The following is a 6,211-nucleotide window of genomic DNA, read 5'->3' on the forward strand; positions in this document are numbered from 1 at the left end:
CACCGGGCCTCGTTGCCCCATCAAATGCCATCAGCACCACCGTCACCTCATAGGCGATCGGCACAACAATGACTCCACCACCGCACCGTCCCGGACCACCACTCCTCGATCTCTTCACCTCCTTTGCGAGCTCCTCAGAAACCTGATGTCAACTCTGTGAGCCTCCTCAATGTCGAGGATGTCCAGGCGGAGGTTGGCGTGGGAGAGGAGCTGCGCTGGCCGGAGCTCGACGCGACGCCCACCTCCTCCCACCGTACCACTCCCGAGCAGTCCACCTCACGACGCGACGGCCGATGTTGAGTGAACTAACCCCTCCCCCGATCGCGGGCAGGGAGACCTATCGACCTTCGTGTGCGGTCCAACCCGGCGGTGGATCGATCTCGTGCACCGTCTCCTCCTAGATCGGCGCCGACTCACCGAGAGATGAACAGGGTGAGGTCATTGGCGCCGCCATTCCCTATTAATTTCTTATTGCTTTCCACCTCGTGTGTCTCTCCTCAACTCTCTCATTTTCTCGCTCCACAGAAGCCGGTCTAGCCTTGCCCCAAAGTAATCCGGGACCAACCCGACACCTCTTCTTGCTCTGACGTTTGGATCGGAGATTTAGCATGGCCACAACATTGCTCGAGTTTGTACCCAAACCCCCTCCTTCTATTATCGCGTTTATTTTTCCGCTCAGAGTTGGATGTGCTCATGTTCTTCCCCTTTTGCAGCAAGATTCACTAGAGAGAGGTTGTGTGCTTGAGGCACACTGTTGGATCAGGTATGGGTTCTCCATGGAGGGATTCTACTTCCTTTTAGTTCCCCTTATATTGTTACTAGCTCTTATTTTCGTTTTCCAGCAACTTGGTTGATTATGTTTTCTTCAAGGTTTTGCTGCTACGTAGAGACCCTCTGTTGCTTTATAAAGTCAATGAGGAAAAAGTTGGAAAAAATAATGCACTAGGATAATCGTTTCCTCTCCTGTTAGTGGTGGTGAACATGCGGTCCATTTTGGGCGTGAAAATAATTTGGATTTCCATAGCATTTCTTATAATGATTATATCATCATTTTTTATTATGAACCGTACTCTATAATTACAAACGATTAGAACTTCGTGGAAGAGAAAATGGAGAGAGGGTAAACGTAGTCTAAACTTTTGGTATGAAGAATATGCAATATATGGAATGGGCTACTTTGCAGATGAGGTGCAAATGATAATTATTTGCTAGGATCTTTCTTATACCAGGTTGTATTTTTTAGTATCACTTGCTCAATTTCAACCAACCATTCTTTTACGAATGAAATTTGATTACTTCCCCACTTGTCGTGTGCTAATCATTTTGTTGCACTTTAGCAGAACATGGAAGGCTATGCAAGCATGATAATCAACACATGGGAAAGTGTGAAACAAAATCAATTTTGATGGTAATTTTTTTTCCAAGTAAAGATTTTTCTTTGACAGTAACGTTAGGTAGAATTTGATCGTAGATTTCAAGTCTGATGTCTCAAAAAATGACATAGGATTTCTTCATTATCAGCTAGCTATTGGCCATAGTACAATAAGTATCTCTTTTCCACTGTAACCTTTCATTAATTTTGGAACAAAAATTGCCATGGAGAAATATTGTTGTGCTGACATGCTGAGCTGAATGCTACCGGATGCAACAACCGAATTCATCACTTTAGTTCAAAAAAAAAGAATTCATCACTTTAGATTGGTTGATTTAAGAGGCTGTGGAAGTAAATTTCAGTTCACTGCACTGTGCTTGTGACACTAAAATAATTTGTGTGAAATGTCTAGATGTTATACCGGTTCATCTTTGTAATAGTCACCCGATCATAATCATTTAGATTGCCTTGCAATTGAGCCTTTATTTTCAAGAAACTTACCCTAGCTGACAAGTAATTGGTCATGCTTTACTTGCATCAGTTTATCAGTGCAACGTTTAGATGTATACATATAATGTGGAACATTCCATTTTTTCAACTTTATCAATACAAATATATTTATTTTACACGACCCTAAATGGGTATTGTCTGTGACCTAACCATTTGCAGTTTCATGAGTCAAACTAACTGGGGAGCTTCGTCATCGTAGGTAGCCATTCTTCGAGGCGGTCCCAATCATTGTGTGCAGGGGATCCACTTCAATGCCTCCAGCATCCTTCACCCTAGCCACGCCCTGTATGATGCACTTTGAAAACCTTTTCCACCTTTTCCCCATGCGTATGGAAAATGGAACTCGCAATCTAATTGACGCATGGGTAAGCTAGGCAAGTTCGGGCCAAGGGTTCCCATGGGCCCCGTGTGGATGTACGCTCAGTCTTGGTTCCAAAGGCGAGAAATCAGGTCCTAGTATCGGGGAACGAGTCAAATCACCACATCCCCATGTGGCGGCCCATCCAATCCTTTAACATGTTTATTAACCTCATTATTGATCATACCACGTCATCCTGTCAAACTAGGTTCATTCGTAGCTCTGATTCATCAACCGGATGGATTAGAGTTCAATAGCTAAGCATGGCTAAGCATATCATATATACGGCTCTAGCGATGCGAACAAGCTCAGACCTAGTTTTGCTAGGAGGCGGTGGATCGAGGAACTTTGGGCTACAAGGATGGAATATGCACACATAGGGTATCTACAACTGCCAGATAAAACATATTTGAAGCGGATGCAATATGTAAGAACCGGACGTAAAAGCATTTCTAAAACATATATGAACCAGGTTAGAGCTTGCCTTGTCCCTCATTGTTACGATGTTGCTTTTCGGTGGCGTTGATGTCAGGCTCGCGTTCGGTCCCTATCGTGAAGAACCAAACACCGGAAAGGAAGAGCACAATCAAGATACGGCTCAATGCAATGCACATACAATATGATGACATGACATATTAAAGGGGTTGGGTAAAGCCTAGGTGCAACGATGGAAAAATAAAGGGGTAACGGCATCAAACCCGACACATGAGAGGGGTCGATTAGGGTTTCCACTAAGGCTCCATATTTAATTGGTTCAAGCATGTATGAAACATGGATAAACAATATGGATTTGTTTTTCTGAACATTTTGATATATTATTTGCATTTTTATGATTTAAAATGAATTAGTTATGAATTTCGGAGTTTAATTCATTTTAAATCAATTTATAGAAAATATTGGAAAATAATAAAAATCTAACAGACTTGGACCCACTTGTCATAAATTTATTTTTTCTAACTATTTCTGAAATTAATAAAACTCTGACAGATGGGGTCCACCAATCATTATTTTTCTATTTACAGAAATACAGAAATGATTTCCTGAAAATACAGAAAATGGAAAAGACAATTATGGCGTCATGCTGACCCCAACATGGCCATGAGCTCAAAGTGAGCTCAGGTGGAGCTCCAATCCGCCGATTGGGAGGGCTACGGGGGCCCGCACGAGGGGGAAACGGTGCAACATGACGCGCTAAACCGTTTGGTGTTGGCGCCGCCCTCGATTGGTCGTCGGAGGATTAACGGCGACCAGCTCACGCGGCGGCCGGGGCAGGTGCCACGGTGCGGCAGCGCTAGAGAGGGAAAGGAAGGGAGCTGAGGGCATGGGGAGGTGCGGAATCTCACCCTGAGCACGATGGAGTCGACGGCGACGCCGGAGGAGCTCGCCGGCGGCGAAATCGAGCGAGGCGAGGGCCGGCGATAGGTTAGGAGTTCTTGGGGGCGCCGGAGACCGCGGGGCAGACGGGAAATGGGGGTTAGGGTTCGGAGCGGCGGCGACTGGTGACAAGTGATTAACTTATCAATGCCTACAGATTGTAGACTAGAGTTTTAGTCGGAAGTAGAGGGCAAGTAGATCTCGAAGGTTTCAGCCGAAAAGTACTCGACGATTATGAAAACTAGGGTTGTGTGAAACAATGGGTCGATCCTCTCTTTGTCCCTCGACTCCCCCTTATATAGGAGGCGGAGCCGAGGGATTCATAATACACAAGTTACAGAGTCCGGGAGGGTTTCTAACCCGTCCAGTAAAATTACAAGTCTATATTTCCTAATACAACTCTAACTTTCCTTAATATAACTTGGGCTTCTAAACTTCATATTCTTTGACTCGTGGGCCTTGGTAAACCCGGGTACCATCTTTGGCGAGGCCCATTGGGGATGCCTATGTCAGTAGCCTCCGAGATTTTGCTTGAATCGAAGAATCAGGGAAAATCTCCAACTTTATAATCATCCAATAACTCTGTCGAATTTATCACATATCTTTGGATACGCAATTATATATTGTACAGGGATAATGGTAGTTGGGGCTAGTTCATCGACGGATCAGGTACTAGTTAAGCTGCTCTAGTGGCAATCCGCAAAAACCTACTTCAAGATCACGTCCCTGGACATGATCTCGGGATGCCGGTGTTAACTTCGACGAGTGTCGCTTAAGGTCTTACCATCGTCGAGTCCCGAGTCATGTTTTATCGGGTACCTAACGCGTACGTTAGGATTTTTCTTCGTATACGTTGATACGGAAAAAAGTAACAAACCGACGTCGAGAGACGGTGCCACGCCGCTCGAACGGATCCGGGGTCTTACATTCGCAGAGTTTTGCGGCATTCGGAGATTATTCGCGACTTTGGCGCTACGAGAATATATTGTCGAGTGCTTTTTCGAGTCTGTTGGAATAGCACATTTTATTGAGTCAACGGATGACTTATCTTGCCTTCCCGATGGGAGTATATGTAGAGTTATTTGTATAACTCGAAATATGCTCACTTCTTTTTATAATTTCATCGGGCACGCGAACAACGTTCCCGATGGGAGTAGCCCCCGAGGCTACAGCCAAGAACTTGTGCTTGGTTGTAGGCTCAACAATTTAACGCCTTATGTCGCTATATTGTCATTCTTTCTCGAGCTTTTCATATCTATCGGGTGCGCGACCAGTGCTCCGATGGGAGTAACCCCGAGGCTATGAACAAATGCTTGCTTTTGATCATAGGCTCTCGCTATTTCTATATTGTCATACTTGAGTTTTTCTTTTTTTCCAAAGTAGCCCCCGAGCATTTGATCAAAAACTTTGTATTTGATCAAAGGCTCTCGAGATAACCAATAGTCTTTTACTGACGCCAATTTCATTACTCTTCACATCCGAGATTTGTTCGTAGCAAGGTGACATCATTGCTGACGATAGCCATGATCACTGTATTGGGAAGGTGCGAGCACTGCTCTCTCTCTCTGTCTTGCGGGCCCAAAAACCTCATCAAGTTGATACGTCGTGCAAGTGGGGGACACACGTCCTCCGCTTTTTCTGGCGCACGCACTGTAGCGCCTGTTCCGTTCTTTCTCAGTCAAAATACACTTTTACCCCTTAGCCACGTGCACAACATCCATCTCACAATTATTCCATCCAACGGTGCGTCGTTTCGCCAATTCTCTATATAAGGTCGTCTTCTTCCTCTGTTCATCCTTTCGCTTGCGCCGCTCTCTCGCTCTCCTCGGCAAAAATCCCCCATTGCGCCCAACACTTCCTAAGCTCGGCCACACTCGCACTTCGCGCCTACGCCATTGTTGATGCCACCACGCGCACGGCTCACCGGGCACGGCACTCCCGAGTCAAAGATGGCGGCGGAAGATGCTGGAGTGGGAGAGAACCAAGATTTCGAATCAAGACCTCAACTTTGATGAAGAAGCTCGGGTTAATGAAGAAGAAGGGTGCGCTGCGCTTCCCCAGCGAGGAAAGCTATCCATCGCCTTGGTACGTCCAAAACGTATCTACTTTGCCGAACACTTTTGCTATTGTTTTGCCTCTAATTTGTGTATTTTGGATGCAACTAATACGGACTAACGCTGTTTTCAGCGAAGCTATTACGGTGTCTCGTTTTTTGCGAAATCCAACTTTCAGGGAAAAACCTCGAATTTATACGGAAGGCCCTATTTTTCCGGAAGACTCACGGAGCCGGAAGGGCAAGTCAGGTGGAGGCCGAGGGCCCCACACCCTAGGGCGGCGCGGCCCGGGGAGGGGGCGCGGCCCTAGCTTGTGGCCCCCTCGGCCGGCCTCCGGCGCCCTCCTTCGGACTACTTATCGCCCTCGACCTAAAACGCACGGGGAGAAGTCGAAGTCGCCGAAACCCTCCCGAACGCCGCCACATCGCGAAACTCCGTCTCGGGAGCCGAAGTCTCCGATTACGGCACTCCGCGGGACGGGGAGTTGGAGGAGATCATCGCCGCCATCACCACCGACGCCTCTTCATCAACCAGCCATGTTTC

Source organism: Lolium rigidum, chromosome 6 (assembly GCF_022539505.1).
Source record: "Lolium rigidum isolate FL_2022 chromosome 6, APGP_CSIRO_Lrig_0.1, whole genome shotgun sequence".
In the NCBI taxonomy this organism is placed as follows: Eukaryota; Viridiplantae; Streptophyta; class Magnoliopsida; order Poales; family Poaceae; genus Lolium; species Lolium rigidum.